The sequence below is a fragment of the Monodelphis domestica genome, chromosome 4 (genome assembly GCF_027887165.1).
Source record: "Monodelphis domestica isolate mMonDom1 chromosome 4, mMonDom1.pri, whole genome shotgun sequence".
NCBI lineage: Eukaryota > Metazoa > Chordata > Mammalia > Didelphimorphia > Didelphidae > Monodelphis > Monodelphis domestica.
Window position 1 is genome coordinate 247,821,895 of NC_077230.1, and position 15,777 is coordinate 247,837,671.

General features: G+C 39.3%; 1 long non-coding RNA gene and 1 pseudogene across 1 annotated transcript in view; both read left to right on the plus strand.

The window, feature by feature from the left end:
* Positions 1 to 437: 437 nt before the first annotated feature.
* The window catches only part of LOC103104240 (uncharacterized), a 116,577-nt gene continuing 101,237 nt past the window's right edge, over positions 438 to 15,777 (plus strand). Inside the window, exons 1-3 of the long non-coding RNA XR_008911316.1 lie at positions 438 to 581; positions 8,665 to 8,723; positions 10,833 to 10,964. This is a non-coding gene — a long non-coding RNA (uncharacterized LOC103104240). The remainder of the gene's footprint in view (positions 582 to 8,664; positions 8,724 to 10,832; positions 10,965 to 15,777) is intronic.
* Positions 13,389 to 14,453, plus strand: LOC100617374 (heparan sulfate glucosamine 3-O-sulfotransferase 6-like; annotated as a pseudogene).

The window sequence follows — 15,777 nt, forward strand, 5'->3', positions numbered from 1 at the left end:
TGGCATTGTGGATAGCAAGCCAGATTTAGGGTTAGGACATTCTCATTTCAAGTCCTTCCTCTGGCATATAGGGACTGGCTATGTAACCCTAGACAAGTTGTTTAACTCTTCAGTGCCCCCAAATGATTAAAATGCATTGTAAGTTCCAGAGAAGGTGTCCACCAGCATGGACTGAGGGAGTTATTTTATTGGAGAATACCCATACCAATGATATCACAGGTCCAAGTCTTCTATAAATCTGCCCAATATTTATTTCTTAAATTTATTTATTTGTTTTTTACATTAAAATATGCAGTGTAATATAAGAAAGAGAGATCCAGGGGGTTGAAATGAGAAGCCAGGCTGAAGGAGAGATCAGCTGAAGGGCAGCAGAGGAGGGGCAGAGAGAGAAGCCTGGCAATTCTAAAGAGGTTAGAACTCTGAAGCCAACTGTCAATGGTCTTCCAGCCTGGAAGATGAAGGAGGAAGGAGGTTTTCCTGGAAGCTGAGAAAGAGCCTGTCCGTTTAGAACCTGTTATTCCTTTTGGGACCCAAAAATATCTCAACTAGGACTCTTCAAGAATAGCTACCTGAATTCTCAAGTGAGGTTTGGATTTGGACTCGCTCTGGCCAGAGCCATCCAGATCTTTCCCTGAGATTTCTCTCTCTCCCAGACCTGTTCCTGAACTCCTGAATTAAAAGCTAGTTAGCTGAGGAATAGAGATGAACCAGCAGCTGGCCAGAAGAGGGTTCAAGGCACTCAGTCTTGAACCCTGAGAACTTGGGGGGCAGTCTGCCAGAGGGGACAAGTATTAGGGTTTCCTGCTCCCCCTCTTTCCTTGCCTGACACCCTTACTTCTCCTTCCCTATGTGAACCCAAATAAATTGTTTACTACTTTAGAATTAGGTCTGGCTGGTTTCTGATACTAGGAAAGGGAACAGAAGATTTGGTGAGAATCACATCTCTCCCCAAAAAGGGAAGGTTAGCTCAGGATCCCAGTGATCCAAACTGCCTAACCCAAGGAACAACATCTCTCCTTGATAGTGGGGTGACTCCAAGTTTATTAAGGGAAGTGACAGTGGATGTCCCTAAGGATATCAGAGGCAGAAGAATCCATCCTGCCTCTTAACAACAGCTGGGACCAAAAGGGAATGAGTGGGTCATCTTACCAAAGCTAATCTTTCCAATTCTTGTCTTCCATCTCCCAGAACTATCCTCTGAGGAGACATAGTCCCTCTGTCAGGGAGACAAGACTTGGCTACCTCTCTCCCAGAAAAGAGAGGGGAAGAAGAATATCTTCACCCTCTCTCCCCATTTCCCACTTTCCTTCCATTCTCCCTGTTCCCTCTCAATCCTTCTAGTACACTAGTTAACTAACTTGCTCCCTTCCCCTAGTAGAGAAGACATCCTTTGAAGAAATGATGGATGTGTATATAAAACTATGTCTTGATTATTGCTGTTTATAAGTTCTTTCTCTGGAGATGAACGTACACAAATAATTCTTCAAATAATATTTCCATTTCTGGATATAATCTTCTTAGTTCTGCTCATTTTATTCTTCATAATGCCATATAGATCTTTCCATGTCTTTAATTAATCTGCTAGTCATTTCTTATAGAACAATAGAATTCCATCACAATCATAAATCACAACTTGTTTAGCAATTCCTCAATTGGTGAGCATCTCTTTGATGTGTAGCTCTTATTATTTAATCATCTCAAAAATGTTAACATCTAGAGGTGGATAGAATGCTGGGTCTGGATTCAGGAAGATGAGTCCAAATCTAGCCTCAGACATTTACTAGTTATGTGACTGGGCAAGTTAGTTTCTGTCTCAGTTTTCTCAACTGGAAAATGAAGATAACACCAATCTCTCAGGGTCATTATGAAGATCAAATGAGACAATACTAGTAAAAGCACTGAACACAATGTTTTGCCCAGACTAGCCACTATGTAAATACTTAGTTCTCTCCTTTTTGAAAAGTTTTCTTTGAAATATGGATGTAATATTTGATAATAAGCTAAAAAGCAACTCTACAAAGGTGGCTTAATTTCTTGAGGGAAGAATGTCTATAGATTAATCAACATTCCTGCATATTATATCTGATTAGGGTAAGACAACTATTCCCTTGGAGTTTCAAGATGGAAGCAGGCTTCTATTCCTGTCTCATTCCTTCTGATAGACTTGGATATTGAAAAATGTATCTGAAAAAAAGTGTTTCTGAAAGCTGCATAAAATTAACTTTTGAACAGAACATGAGACTTTGAATGGGGCACTGCGGAGAAGTTTGAAGAATGGTCATATAAAATTCATCAAGGGTTTTTAGGAATGCCCTCAAGAGGAGGGAGGGATAGGATTTTACATCCAGCATGTCTTAAACAGTATTCCGGTGGTATTGTTTGGTGAAGTCTGAATCACATCTTACTCATGGCCCAGTTTCTATTCATCTTTAAACCAGAGTGAAATCAGACTAGAGAAAAGTTGAATTTAGAGGCTTCTGATTCTTTTACATTCAACTCATTGCATTATTTTGGAGCTGTCCTTGGATATCCAATGAATGCTCTTTACTTTTTTACATCCCTAAGGCTATTTTTACTTTAATAAAGAAACTTTAATTTGATCATCAGCAAGGGAATATAAACCTATCAGAAATATTTGATTGGGTACACAGAACCTATTAAATTTGAGTGGCTACAGGAAATATATTCTTTCTACTTCTGTCAAAACAAGACCTTGGTTTCCGTAAGGGTCATCTTGACACTCAAGGGAAACCTTCAAAACTTATTCTTGTTCTTGGTGAATTTATTACTACAAGAGCTTCTTTTTTCCTTTTCTCTTCATGGACCTAAACTTAGACTGATGTGGCTTGGGCTCACCATACAATTTTTGGTTAGGGAGATAGTCCAAAGAAATATGTTAAGTGTATGTCTTGGCAGAGATTTGCAGTGTCATAAATCATGAGTGATAACTTCATAGGAATCTCAAAATCCTCCTCTCCAAGTGCTTTCCCCCCAAACAAGAGCAATGCAAACTATCACAAATGAAATTACCAAACTGAATGCAACACAAGAAATTAGGTATCATTTGTTTTCCTCAATATCAAATAATATTAATAACTAACATTGACATAATGTGTTGAGATTTACAAGCCTATTTAAAATATTATCACAGCTTGCTGAAATAGGTGCTATTATTATCTCTGTTTTATATGAGTAGCATTGTAGCATAAAGAAACTGTCATAAAAACAGAAAGCCCTGGGTTCAATTTGTACTCCTGACTAGCTATGTGGCCCTGGGCAAGTCACTAAACCTCTAGGCAACTCTGTTAGACTATAAGTCAGATATGAGTAGCTTATTATATCCAGGGAAAGAGTTTCCAAATTGGAAGTTCCCTATGTTGATAAAATCATAGTTCTAAATAAAGTAAAAAAAAACACACCAAATTTCCAATCAAAGGTGCAGTAATTCAACTTTGTCACCAGGATATATGAAATTATTGTATAGACTAAGCTGAAATCTTGTCTTTTAGAACTCATAAGCATGCCTTAAATCAACTCCTACATTTCATCATTTAGAATTAGGATCACACCCTAGATGATGATTTTCTATTTAATTTTTTTCTATTTAAATTTGGGTACAGAATCTCTTCCTTTTATTAGTGAATTACCCAGTGAGTTATTTGCTATTCTAGTGAACTTAAGAACTACAGTTAAAATTTGGGAGTAATGAATCCCTAGGAGTTTTCATTATTGTAGTTTGCTATCCTATCCTATCCTATCCTATCTTATCCTATCTTATCCTATCCTATCAAATCCAATCCTATGAGTTTTCATTATTGTAGTTTCCTATCCTATCCTATGCTATCCTATGGTATCCTATGCTATCCTATGGTATCCTATGGTATCCTATGCTATCCTATGCTATCCTATGCTATCCTATCCTATCCTATCCTATCCTATCCTATCCTATCCTATCCTATCCTATCCTATCCTATCCTATCCTATCCTATCCTATACTTTCCTATTCTTTCCTTTCCTGTCCTGTCCTAACCCTATGCTTTCCTCTCCTCTCCTCTCCTCTCCTCTCCTCTCCTCTCCTCTCCTCTCCTCTCCTCTCCTCTCCTCTCCTCTCCTCTCCTCTCCTCTCCTCTCCTCTCCTCTCCTCTCCTCTCTAATCCTCTGCTATCCTCATCTAGTCTATTCTAGCCTAGACTAGCCTCACCTAGCCTAGTTAGCTGCTTTTTTATTTTGGCTTGGTGTAAGATTTTGTTGGTGCCAGATTAATTGTGTTTCCCTGTAATGATAATAGCAAAGGGAAGAATTAATAAAGTCTGGAAACATCTTGAGATAGTGAAGAGGAAATAATGTAGGACATAGTGAAGAACAGCAGATCAAGTTTCAACTTTGGCAGGAAATGAATGAGCAAGATGCAATTATCAAAACTAGAATTTGGCATCATCACTGAAAGCTCTGATTAAAAATCATTACATTAGATCTTATTCTTCAGTTTCCTCAACTGGTGAAACTTTGGAGTGAGTTAAACCACACACACGCATATACACACACACACATAATAGTACAGTATTAGAAAAATGTTAATATCTATTTTCTCTCGATCTCACCACCCAACTTATTTCTAGATTCCTGTTGAGGGAACCACCATATTTCCAGTCATTTAAATTCACAACATCAGATTCATCTTCAATTCTTCCCTCTTGTTTACATTTACAATTAGTTGACAAATCTTTTTGATTCACATCTTCATTTATCCCTCACATCCATCCCTTTTTTCCTAAAACATATGGCTGCTACCCAAATACAGGTCCTTTTAATGCCTCATCTGGATTATTTAAATAACCATCTAAATGTTCTCCAAATCAGTCTCTAATATTTATTTTATTTTATTTTTTGGAAAATTTCATCTAGTCAATTTATAACATTATTCCTTGGTTACAGGAATTTTATTCTTCCTCTCCCTCCCCTCCACCTACCCTTCCGGCAGTCAATGCAAAATTTCATTGGGTATTACTTGTGTCCTTGATCAGAACCTATTTCCGTGTTGTTGGTGTTTGCATTAGGATGTTCATTTAGTCTACATTCCCAGCCATATCCCCTTGACCCATGTGTTCAAGCAATTGTTTTTCTTCTGTGTTTCTACTCCCACAGTTTTTCCTCTGAATGTGGATAGTGTTCTTTCTCGTAGATCCCTATGAGTTGTTCAGGATCACTGCATTGCCACTGATGAAGAAGTCCATTACATTCGATTGTACCAAAGTGTATCAGTCTCTGTGTACAATGCTTTCCTGGTTCTGCTCCTTTCGCTCTCCATCAATTCCTGGAGGTTGTTCCAGTCCCCATGGAATTCCTCCACTTTATTATTCCTTTGAGCACAATAGTATTCCATCACCAATATATACCACAATTTGTTAAGCCATTCTCCAATTGAAGGGCATCCCCTCATTTTCCAATATTTTGCCACCACAAAGAGTGCACCTATGAATATTTTTATACATGTCTTTTTCCTTATTATCTTTTTGGGGTACAAACCCAGCAGTGCTATGACTGGATCAAAGGGCAGAGAGTCTTTTAGCCCCCTTTGGGCATAGTTCCAAATTGCCCTCCAGAATGGCTGCTGGATCAATGCACAGCTCCACCAGAATTGCATTAATGTCCCAATTTTGCCACATCCCTTCCAGCAATCATGATTTTCTTTTGCTGTCATTTTAGCCAATCTGCTAGGTGTGAGGGCATACCTCAGAGTTGTTTTGATTTGCATCTATATGATTATAAGAGATTTAGAACACTTTTTCATGTGCTTTATTAATAGTTTTGATTTCTTTAACTGAAAATTGCCTATTCATGTCCCTTGCCCATTTTTCAATTAGAGAATGGCTTGGTTTTTTGTACAATTGATTTAACTCTTTATAAATTTAAGTAATTAGACCTTTGTCAGAGGTTTTTGTTATGAATATTGCTTCCCAATTTGTTGCTTCCCTTCTAATTTTGGTTGCATTGGTTTTGTTTGTACAAAACCTTTTTAATTTTATGTAATCAAAATTATTTATTTTACATTTTGTGATTTTTCTAAATCTTGCTTGATGTTACAATCTTTCCTTTCCCAAAGATCTGATATGTATACTATTCTGTGTTCACCTAATTTATAGTTTCCTTCTTTACATTCAGGTTTTTCACCCATTCTGAGTTTATATTGGTGTAGGCTATGAGATGTTGATCCAAACCTAATCTCTCCTATACTGTCTTCCAATTTTCCCTGTAGTTTTTTTTTTTTTATCAAATAGTGGATTTTGGCCTCCAAAGCAGGCATCTTAGGGCTTATCATAGAAGGTCTTGCTGAGGTCACTTACCCTAAATCTATTCCACTGTTCCTCCTTTCTGTCTTTTAGCCAGTAGTATATTGTTTTGATGACCACTGATTGCTTTATAGTATAGTTTGAGATCTGGGACTGCAAGGCCACCTTCCTTTGAACTTTTTTCATGATTTCCCTGGATATCTTTGATCCTTTGTTCTTCCAAATGAACTTTGTTATGGTTTTTTCTAATTCAGTAAAAAAAAAGTATTTTTGGTAGTTCAATGCATATGGCACTAAATAAGTAAATTAATTTGGGTAGGATTGTCATTTTTATTATGTTAGCTCATCCTACCCATGAACAATCAATGTTTTTCCAATTGTTTAGTTCTAGTTTTAATTGTGTGGAGAGTGTTTTGTAGTTCTGTTCATATAGTTCCTATGTTTGTCTCAGCAGTTAGATTCCTAAGTATTTTATATTGGATATAAAGTTTTCTCTCCTGGAATGATTTTCTAAATCTTTTGTTTTGTGAATCAGGTGTTTCATATTTTCCTCAATTTTTTCATTCTTTTGATTTTGATTTTGTTTTATAGTTTCCTGCTGCCTTGTGAAGTCACTTGTTTCTAATTGTGGTATTCTGGTTTTTAAAGATTGGATTTCATCCCTGGTTTTGTGGTCATCCTTCTCCTTCTGGTCTGATTTTCTTTGGAAGTCATCTTTCATTTTCTTTGCCTCACCTTTCATCTCCTTTCCCCCATTTTCAAGCTGATTAATTTTGCCCTTTAAGACACTTTTTTTCTCATATTATTTCTGGTGCCTCTATTTTCAGATACCTTATCTTGCTTTTTAAGTTCTTTTCCCAGTTGTCTTCTGCTTCTCTTAGTTGTGTTTTGAACTGCATTTTGAGTTCTTCCAAAGCCTGTGTCCATTTCTCTGGAGTTTCTGTGTTTTTGCTTGGTGTTCCTTGATCTTCCTCTGTTACATTTGGTCTTTGTTCACTGCCTGGATAGAAGCTATCAATTGTAATTTCTTTTTCTTTTTCTGTTGTTTGCTCATATTTGTCCATTCTTTTCCCCCTGTAGTTGCCTGCACTCTTGCTCCTCTTATTATGTGCTGGATCTGTGGGTTTGGGTTTTTTTTCTGCAGCATTCTCCCTTGGAGCTTAGTCAGCAAAACTCTAAGAGTAGTCTGTGAGGGAGGGGTTTTGGAGATCCAGTTTCCCTGCCCACTGAAGGCTTGATGAGATTAAGCCTAGCAGAGTTGAACTTGCAGAGCTGGATATGCCCTGAGGCCAAAACCTCAGGAAAGGGGGGGTATGGAGTATCTCAGTTGCGACTAGGCTGCCTCCTCTGTGTTTCTCCTCAAACTGCCTCCCAGCTGCCATGTTCAAAGCCCTGAGCCTGGCACAGCTTTGTCTGCAAGGTACTCTCTTCATAACTAGCTCCCTTGCCTGCTCAGAGATTCCAGCCACTGCTGGAGGCTCACTACTGTAGGTTGGGGAGGGGTCCTGGGACCTTCCTTTTTCCTTCCCCTTAAACCCAAGTGTCTTGAATTCAGGCTTTTGGGGGCATACCTTTTAAGTTGAGTCCAGCAGGATGGTTCCTTAGCTCTGTCCTGTTGTTAGATTTGGTTTTCAGTCTCCCAGGAGCATTTTGTTTTTAATTGGTGAGGAATGGTTTTCAGGGGTCTGAACTTTTGATGCCTCTCTGCCACCATGTTGACTGCGCCCTTCCAGTCTCTAATATTTAGATCATTGTGGCACACAACTTCCACATACGAATTTCCATTCCCACAACTAACATCAAGTACTACTTAGCATTAGGTAGGTATATTCATAATACAGCTGCCTTTTCAGAGTCCTTAGGAATGTCTATATAATTTTCAGGGCTGATATTTTGTTAAAACTCATCTCAAATGCTCATGTATTTTAGTTTTTGATCATTGATTTTTGTATTTCATTTAAAAATATTTTTATTCATTTAATTAAAGAATTTCCAATAACAAAAATTGTTTTGGCTTTCATTTAAAAAAATTGAGTTCCAAATTCCTTCCATCCCTCCCATTTCTTTCTCACACTTTGAGAAGGCAAGCAATATGATATCAATTATATATATATATATATATATATATATATGTATGTATGAAGGCATGTAAAACATATTTCCATATTAGCCACATCGCAAAAGAAAACACACACAAATGTCCTATATTATTTCAATTAGTCCTTGCTATGGAAACATCTAATTTAATAATCTAGTAAAAAATTACAACACCCTGTGGTCATAGAGTTGGAGTTATATTTATTTATTATTTTTGTTTAATATGGTTGGTTTGTATTATTTTGGTATAATATGATTGATTTATTCTTTTTCCTAGATGTTGAGAGGAATACTATAACATGACCTGGATACTGTTAATATCTCTAATTCACAAAGGTAAAGTACATCTTTGACACCTCTGGCCTTTCTCACTTTAATTGAACCCATTTCCATTCATTTATGTGTTCAGTATCAGTCTTCATAATAATAGTGGAGTGGAATATGATTATCCTTCTACCTTTCCCTTCACACACACACAAAATCAATTGATGCAATCACAAAAAAGTAAAGAGTTATTACAGGAGTAATGAGGGGTTAATATGTTAACACCCAGCAGTCCTTTGCAAGGCATGAAAACCTCTTTGAGTAATGGGGAAAAAGACTTGTACACGAATATTCATAGCTGCGCTCTTTGTGGTGGCCAAAAAATTAGAAAACAAGGGGATGCCCATCACTTGGGGAATGGCTGAACAAATTGTGGTATATGTTGGTGATGGAATACTATTGTGCAAAAAGGAATAATAAAGTGGAGGAATTCCATGGAGACTGGAACGACCTCCAGGAAGTGATGCAGAGTGAGAGGAGCAGAACCAGGAAAACATTGTACACAGAGACTGATACACTGTGGTACAATCGAAGGTAATGGACTTCTCCATTGGTGGTGGTGTAATGTCCCTGAACAATCTGCAGGGATCTAGGAGAAAAAACACTATCCATAAGCAGAGGACAAACTGTGGGAGTAGAAACACCTAGGAAAAGCAACTGCCTGACTACAGCGGTTGAGGGGACATGATAGAGGAGAGACTCTAAACGCACACTCTAATGCAAATACTAACAACATGGCAATGGGTTCGAATCAAGAACACATGTGATACCCAGTAGAATCATTTGTCGGCTATGGGGGTTGGGGGGGGGGAGGAAAAGAAAATGATCTATGTCTTTAATGAATAATGCTTGGAAATGATCAAATAAAATATCATAAAATTAAAAAAAAGAAAAGAAAAGAAAGAAAACCTCTTTGAGGGAGTCAGAAGTGAACAATATGATTGGCTAAGTCAAAATTAGCTACCTCCATGGGAGCTTTAAATAGCTCATTCCTCAGCAGTTGGGGTATGAAGACTGAAGAGCACTTAGTGGAGCTGACCCTTGCAAGGAAGGGAGGGGGGGATTTCTTACTACTTCTCCAACTCACATAAGCATTCACTATACTAAAAGCAAAAGACAAAACAAACAAAATGAACAAACAACACCACCTCTCACCCTTGACCTTACTCTCTGCCTATGGATTGGCAATGAACCGGGACTCAATTTAAGAAGAAAACTTGCCTGGATTACATTTGAAAAATACACAGAGATTTCATTGATCCCAAGTTTATTTTCTACCACAAAATCCCACATCTTTAAATGCCAATATTCTCTGGGTGACGGTATATGACTGTTAATAACAGAAAATCAATAATCCAAAGAATAATAGGAAGTCATTTGGTAGGAATAAGTAGATTTCATTGTATGAGAAAGTGATCATCTAGGACACGTATGACCAGAAAGGTGTGTATATATGTGTGATAGTTGTATAGTAATATAATTGATCTTGCTAAATGCAATACATGACACTGAGTCTCCTCTCTTTGTGTCTGACTTGGTGATCTCCCATTCCTGGAAAATTTTCCCTCATCACCTCTACTTAATGAAATTCTTGGTCTTCTTCTTGAATAGCAGCTGGTGCCCTCCCAGCCAAGATATCTTATATGTTTTGTTTATATCTAACATATCTCCCTCTTTAGAGGAAGCTCCTTAAGGGCAAGGGCAATTTTTCTTTTGTCTTTGTTTCTCCAGTGCCCAGAATAGCCTCAGGTATATAATAGGTGCTTCATAAATACTTGCTGGTTGACTGATTAATTATGGGATGATACCCTTAATACTACATTGGTGTGCTTCTAACATATTATTTAGAATGTCTAGAATTGAAGAATACCTTGAATGACATAGCTGTGCAAATTGAAGCAGTGCATTAAAAAAACATCCACAGGTCAAAGAAAGTAGAGATAGTAGATAGAGATATTTCAAAATAAAAATCAAACATATGTTTGTTATTATTTTTATATGTTATTATTATATGTTTTTATTATTATATTTAAAGTTCATTTGCACAGATAAGAGAAATTAAAATAAATTATGGTAAATTATTTTAAAATTAGCATTAATTTATATGTCTGGTTCTTCTAGAGTTAGAAAATCCAATAGAAGGCCTGAGGGAAGTTGAATGATTCCTTATGGAGTAGAATGCTCCCCATATGGATGAAGAAGCATGGAAGATGTATAGTTTGCATCAGATTGTCTCCAGTGGTGAAATCACAGGTATGCCAAAGTATTTTCCACTTCCTATTATATAGAAACTTTTGAGTGAATGAAGAAGCAAATATTAAACACTATGTTTTAGGAGGGAGATATGCTAAACACTGGAGATACAAAGTAGAAAAAGTACCTGTCTTTAAAGATTCTTACATTCTCATTGGAAAACCAACATGTACATATATGACTAAAGACAGAACACAACATTAGTGAGGGTGACATAGATGATGATAATACAACAAAGGAGACAGAGGAGAAATGATCAGAGAATCAAGAGAAAATAGTGCCAAGAAAACACAAAGAGGAGAGAGTATCAAAGAGTGTAGGGTGGTCAACAGTACAAAGTATTGTGGAAAGGTCAAGAATGATGAAAATTGAGCAAAGATACCAAGATTTGACAATTCAAAGATCACTGATTTACTATGAAAACAACAGCTTCAATTGAGTAATGAGTTTAGAAGTCACATTGCAGAGAGCAGAAAGTGAGAAAAGAGAAAGTGAAGGCTACAAGTAATTATTTAACAAGATGTCTATACCAGTGCCATTTTTCTTAAGCACCATCTTAGTGGTTCCAAAGGTCTAGAAATTGAGAATGCTTTTGAATCATGTTCTCTTCATAGTTTGTGGTTAGAAAGAGTCTATATAGTTTCACATCATCGCTCTCAGGTAGGTGATGGAGCCTAGATGGTATCTTTTAATAAGCCCTGTCTGGTAGACAAAAAAAGACTCTCCACAAAGTAGGATTTCAAAGCAGTTCCAATATGTGCTGAGGGGAAATGGGAGAAAAATAAAATGGATGATATAATCCTGATTACTCTCTCAGAGTAAAACTTATTTAATACATTATGTCTGGCTTTTAGACACTTTTTTTGTTCTTAATAATGAAGATGCATAGAGGCAGCCTAGTATGTGGCAAATGATAAAGCACAAATGTTACAAGAACAGACTGAATGAAACAGAATAGAATCTTACTGCTTTGAAATGCTAAAAGATTGTTTCTATTTTTGTCCTTGCCTTTTTATTTCTGATGTTCTTTAAGTTTTTAGCATAATTCCAGACTCAAATGATGCATATCATATAGATGCGAGAAAATGTAGCTGTTGAGTCAAGCAACAGACATCTATTGATAGAGTTTCATTTTAAAAAATACTTTCTGGTTCTTTAATTTTTTCTCCTCTTACTTCAAGCTGCTTCCCTTTTTAAAAGCATTCCTCTTGGACCCACATAAATAGATGTGCAGCCTTTTGTATGCAGAAAGGGGCATTTTCAATGACTAGTCTACACTGCTAATTATTGACTTGATTTAAATAACAAAGTGTTTAATGCTTTCTTAGAGACTTCAGTGTGATTCTGTGTGTCCCCCTGAGATTATGAAGTTATACCTGGAGAAGATCAAGCATATGAGTTCTTCATATTCAAGGAAAAGCATAAAGTAGTTTAGCCTCTAATATTGAACTCTCTTAAAATGAATATAATAGCCATTCTACATAGTAGTTTGTGCATTTAAACACTTTAAATCTATTACTTACTCTCTTGCAAATATACAAATAAGCTTAACTCCAGCTCCCAGGCGCAGCACAATTTTCTTCTACAAATATTTCACATTTGCTGCAATAGCTCTTCTTTAGGGAAGATGGGACAGGAAGGATGTAGTTAAGGAGGAGAAGAGAAGAGAAGAGGAAGACTAGGTTTTTGGAGAGAGAAGGGATTCTATTTTGGCTATGGCCACTTTTAATCATTTTCAGGACCTCCACTAGGTAACTGGTGATGTGAGACTATATATCAGGAGAAAATTGGGACTTGTATGCAGATTTAGGAGTCTTTTGCACAGAGATGATAATCGAGTCCATAGGAGCATCCGAAATCATAAAAAACAAAACAAAACAAAACACCGGTGTAGTTTATATTCAAGGGGGGCATGGTCCTAGAACGAGACGGGGACTCTGGAACCTAATCCAGAGGTCCCCAAACTACGATCCACCGGCCACATGCAACCCCCTGAGACCATTTATCCGGCCCACACCGCACTTCGGAAGGGGCACCTCTTTCGTTGGTGGCCAGTGAGAGAAGCACAGGATGCGCATGCAGAAGCCTAGATGCCCAGCTGAGGGAGCAGGGCCAGGGCTGGGATGCACACCCCGAACTGGGTGGTCCTCCACGGTCCCCCTCTGGGCGCAGCGAGGATTCATGGGACATAGCACCAAGGGGCACTGCTCAGCCCTCTGCTGCTGCTCTTTTTGCTCCTACTCCGCACCTACTTTTTCTATTGCTTGTCTGGCCCTTGTGCTGCCACTGCCGCTGCCCTGTGGGCCTCCCCCCAAATCAGAGCCCACCACGCTTCTGGCCACCCAGCTACCCTCATCCCTCAGCCGCTGTTCTGGGCACCGCAGCCTGGATGGCTCCTCCCAGCAGTGGCAGCTGAGTCTGAGGCTCCCCCAGTGCCCAAGGTGGAGTGTGGCAGAGCTGGGGCTCTCCGAAGCACCTGGACAACCAGTGTGAGTGGGCTGCGGCTGGCCAACAGTTTCCGGAGCTTCCCGCAGGCACTCATCCACTCATCGTGGGCGAGAAGAATGGTGGCACAGGAGCCTTGAGGGAGTTTCTGAGGGTGCACCTCCAACGTCTGAGCTCTCAGCACCGAGCTCACTTCTTCAACAGGTGCTACAACAAGTGACTCGCCTGGTACAGAAGCCTGATGCCAGGGACATTGGATGGCCAGATCACCCATGGAGAAGACCCTCAGCTATTCTGTTACAAAGAAGGCCCTTTGGCACATCCACATGTCCCAGGACACCAAACTGATCACGGTTACTCAGACGTTGTCCAAGAACCCATCCATCCCTAGCTTCCAAGCACTGGCCTTCTGCAATGGCAGCACTGGGCTAGTAGATACCAAGTGGAGTGCTGTGGCATTGGCATCTACGCCAAACATCTGGACAACTGGCTGCTGTATTTCCCTCTGTCCCACTTTCTATTTGTAAGTGGTGAGAGGCTGGTGAGCCACCCAGCCCAAGAGATGGGCCCAGTGCAGGATTTCCTGGACCTGAAGAGGTTCGTGGCAGACAAGCACTTCTATTTCAATGAGTCCAAAGGCTTCCCCTGCCTGAAGAAGCCAAAAGGCAGCAGCCGCCCTCTATGCCTGGGCAAGTCCAAGGGCCATCCTCATCCTCACATTGAGGAGCATGTGATCCAGCTTCTGTGAGAGTTTTATCTGCCTTTCAACCTTAAGTTCTACCAGATGACTGGGTAGGACTTTGGGTGGGACTGACCCAGACTCTGAGTACCCTGATGGGAGTGGGGTGGAATGGGGAGCTCCTGGCAAGGGGGTCACAGTCAAGGCAAGAGAAAGATCTCAGAAGATACCCACCTAGGACTGGCTTGGGCTTTGGAAAGTTTGACAATGGTTCTAATTTATTTCTGCTCTCCTAATAGAGAGTGAGCAATTGTAACTTACTGAGTAGAGAGAGATATTTAAGAAACAAAACTGTCAGGTCAATATTCTTCCACATTAAAAAAAAATGCATCCTGTGCTCCCTGGAGTACTGTACGTGGCAGTGCCCAAAGTGCAGTCACTCACATATAGTACTACTTCTGGTGACATAATCCGTTGTGTGGCACCTTGTTCTGAGAGTAACTGAATGAGAACAAGGCACCTCACAAAGGATTATGTGGCTGCACAATGGAAGATGTCAGCATGGTGAGTGGAGATCTGGGGGAGGGGATTCTGCACTGTATATACTGCTGCCCGGTGTAGTGGTGGCCATGATGGGCCATGCAAGGTGTGACAGGCCCATCACAGCCAGCGCTGCAGCCTCCGCTATCCCAGACAGTGCTAAACAGTGTCACAGGCCCAGCACCGCCTCCAGTACTATATTCAGAATTGTGACTCTCTCAAAGACGCTTTCAAGTCAAGCAGCTTGCCTAATTTCTTTGCATCTCTCCCCTCTGAGACATATCCTAATCTCAGGAACCATGCACTCAAAATGGCAACCATCCTTGGCAGCTCTTATGCTTGTGAACAGACTTTTTCCAGAATGAAACATCTGAAATCTACGACCAGATCTAGACTAACTGATGACACTTCCATCACTTGTTATGGCTAGCAGTGACAAATATGGAACCAGACATTGACCATCTCATTAGCCAAAAGAAGGCTCATAGTTCCCATTGAAATACTGGACAGTTTGTAGATTTAAATTTACTTGTTCTTTATTTTAAGTATTGCATTTGTTCCCGTTTTGTTTTTGTTTTTTTACTTTAAAATAAGATATATGCAGTGTTCTAAGCATTTGTTCATGGTTTTTTTTTTATAGTCTAGCCCTCCAATGGTCTGAGGGACACTGAACTGGCCCCCTGTGTAAAAAGTTTGGGGACCCCTGATCTAGTCCAAAGCTATCATTTAGAAATGATAAAACCAATGCCCTGAGAAAGAATGCTGGCTCTGGACTGACTCCAGAGTCTGAGGACCCGAATTAAATCCCACCTCTGTTCTTACCTAGGTGATGCCAGGGAGAATCACTTTATATCTCTAGGGCTCAATACCCTTAGTAAAATGAAGGGTGGAACTAGATGGACTCTGAAGTTCTTTCCATCTATGATCGTAAGACTTGAGAAGAAGGTTGGGATGGCATCCAGGGCTTGGGGTTTGGGGGCAGAATATGGATGATGAGTCATTATAGGAGATTGAGGAAGAGTGGGCAGACAGACAGCAAGTTAGAGAATCAAGAGAGAGCCATGGCTATGAAGTCTAAAAACTCTTTCTCACTTGACCTCACCAACTAAAGAGGAAAAATCATCCAGGAGGAAAGGGTGATCAGCACTG